The sequence below is a fragment of the Podarcis vaucheri genome (assembly GCF_965113315.1).
Source record: "Podarcis vaucheri genome assembly, chromosome: 6".
NCBI lineage: Eukaryota > Metazoa > Chordata > Lepidosauria > Squamata > Lacertidae > Podarcis > Podarcis vaucheri.
In genome coordinates this window covers 102533395-102536544 of record NC_138764.1, presented here as the reverse complement: position 1 = coordinate 102536544, position 3150 = coordinate 102533395, and the positions used below count along the sequence as shown (strand labels likewise).

The 3150-nt window shown below is 48.0% G+C and overlaps 1 long non-coding RNA gene across 1 annotated transcript in view; it reads right to left on the bottom strand.

The window, feature by feature from the left end:
- Window positions 1-3150, bottom strand: part of LOC309534407 — a 200081-nt gene that overhangs the window by 35514 nt on the left and 161417 nt on the right. The window lies entirely within an intron of this gene.

Genomic DNA, 3150 nt, shown 5'->3' with positions numbered 1-3150 from the left:
TTGACACGCCGCCGCCTCCTGCCACACAGCCCCGGCGCAGCTCAAGCTCTCCCGAGCCAATAGGGGAAGACGGAAGCTCTGAATAATGAGAAGCATCATCTGGCTCTTCGACACCTCCATGGGGGGGGGGGAAAGGAAGGCCACCAGCAGAGCCTTGCTAGAGAGCCTTTCTGCAGGAGTCGGGGGGCAGCGGAAAAGAGCTGGCGAGGCGCAAACTTCATTCTCCAAAACAAAACCCCTAGATCTCAGAAGCAATCCCCTCTGGGTGCATAGGGTGTCCATCACAATAAGGGCCCCTTCACACGTTACATTTCTTAGGCGACTACTACGGAGTTTGAAATCGATACCCCCAAAATGGCAAAAAAGGGGACTGCGCAGCAGCAGGCAGAAATCCCTGCCAGGGTCGCAAGACAGGCTCCCCTCCCGGCTAAAGCAGGCAAACCCAGGTCAGTGAGAAATGTCCCCGAATGTAAAGAAAGAGAAATGCATATCCACAGACATTTGGGAAACCACAGCAAACTTGCTTTGGGGCAGTGGCGTAGCGTGGGTTGTCAGCACCCGGGGCAAGGCAAGTAATTTGCGCCCCCTAACCCGTGGATTTGCGCCCCCTAACCCTAACCCCCAGATGTTGCGCCCGGTGCGGCCGGCCCCCCCTGTACCCCCCACGCTACGCCACTGCTTTGGGGATTAAGGGAACACTCAGGAGTTTGGGAGAGCCTTCTTGTTGCCCTCTGGTCCTGGCATAGACATCCACTTGGCCTCTGTGAGATCAGGAATAATAATAATAATAATAATAATAATAATAATAATAATAATAATAATTTGTTTATACTCCACCCATCTGGCTGCGTTTCCCCAGCCACTCTGGGTGGCTTCCAACAAAGTATTAAAATACAGTGGTCTGTTAAACATTAAAAGCTTCCCTAAAGAGGGCTGCCTTCAGATGTCTTCTAAAAGTCTTCCAAAAGGAAGCTGGACTAGATGGGCCTTGGGCTATTCTATAATTATTTGTTTTTTTATTATTTAACAAATTGATATACCATTTGATTGTAAGTTTAAAAAAGCACCCCCTCTAAGTGGTTTACAATAATATAAAATAAAGCATTAAAACGATAAGTAAAAGCAGTTAAAAGCAGGCAGTATAAAAAAATTAAAGTCGATTTAAAATCAACAGGAGCTTTAAAAAAAATACAGCACATATAACTTTTACAGGCTCCTGTCCAGGCTTTCATGAATAAAAAAAGTTTCACGTAGGCATCAAAAACAGTACAGCGAAGGCACCTGTATGATGTCGATAGGCAATGAGTTCCAAAGAGCGATTTCTTACAAAGGGGGAATGGGTTTTGTTTGACACCTGTAGCAGCGACAGTACAGCAGATCAAAGGAGTCGAGCGGGCATATCTGGGATAAGGCAAACAATGGAGACTCAAGGAATTGGTGCATTGAACTCAGCCTTGTCTTCTCTAGCCAGAAGCATCTCCCAGGATCTAAAGCATAGGGTCCGTTCCACTCTCTTCCCTCCCACTGACCCTTTTAATGGGTGGTAGTATCAGGGAGCTTTTGCATGGAAGCCCTGTGTTCTGCTACTCAGCTGTGACTCGTCCCTCTTTGTTGCAGCAAATGCACGACAGGCACAAATGTTTCTGCCACGCTGCAGAGTGCGTGAGTGAGTTGGCTCTCGGACCAGCTTTGCACACTGCAAAATCCCTACGTGGAAAGTGCCTAAAACCTGCAGCCAGAACCCATCACGTCTAAAAATTGTCACATGCACTTTTTGAAGGAAGAGCTGAACAGAGATTGAACTGTCTGGTAGATAAATGAACTGAAAGCAAACGGAACACTGCATTTATCCAAGCGGAGATGCCTGCCACGCTGCATGCAGTGAATGTCTATAGACGAGATTGTCAGATCTGCACAAACTCAAACTCGAAAGTGGGCATTTAGTGGTCCTGGCCACTGAAGTTTCAAAATCAGGCTGGTTTAACACCGTCAAGCTGACCTAAGCCAGGCATGTCCAAAGTCCATTTCAGGGGCCTAATCCGGCCCGCTGGTCGATTTAATCTGGTCCCCTTGGCAGTATATGTCCTGGGATAAAATCCTTAGAAAAAGCTGAACAGCATTGGTCGGCCCTCACGCATGTTCACTTCATCAAATCTGGCCCTCTGTGGAAAAGTTTGGGCACCCCTGGCCTAAGCAAACCAGCTTAGAATCTGCATTACATGAGAGATTCCCTCCTTTTGGCTATCTCTTAAAATGCTTTACAGATAAGGTATTCAAATGCTCTTTTACGTTTCTGTCATCCAAACAAAGGAAGTGGGCGGGCCACAGTTCTGAATCCACACTGTATATTTAAAAGCATATGGCTCGAAGAATCCTGGGAACTATAGTTCACCCCTTCACAAAGCTACAGTTCCCAGCACCCTTAGCAAGCTTCACTTCCCAGGGAGAGTCTGCCATGTAGCTCACTGGGCCAGTCACCGCCTCTCAGCCTAACCAGCCTCACAAGGGTGTTGTGTTGATGCAATTAGAAGGGGGAGGACTGTTTATGCCACCTCAAGCTCCTAGGAGGAAAAAGATGGGATACACAAGCACACACACACACACTATAAAAGATAATAATAATTTTAAGGGAGGGCGTTCCATTGCATAAGCAGAAATCCTTGTGTTGGATTCTACCCTAGAATATATTTCACTGTATGATCACAGGATGGGATGCGGATGGCGCTGTGGGTTAAACCACAGAGCCTAGGACTTGCCGATCAGAAGGTCAGCGGTTCGAATCCCCACGACGGTGTGAGCTCCCGTTGCTCGGTCCCTGCTCCTGCCAACCTAGCAGCTCGAAAGCACATCAAAGTGCAAGTAGATAAATAGGTACCACTCCAGCGGGAAGGTAAACGGTGTTTCCGTGTGCTGCTCTGGTTCGCCAGAAGTGGCTTAGTCCTGCTGGCCACATGACCCGGAAGCTGTACCCCAGATCCCTCGGTCAATAAAGCGAGATGAGCGCCCCAACCCCAGAGTCGGCCACAACTGAACCTAATGGTCAGGGGTCCCTTTACCTTTATGATCACAGGGTGCTATATGGCGTATCATATGATCACAGAATTGTAGAGTTTGAAGGGAGCCCAAAGGTCATCTAGTCCAACCCCCTGC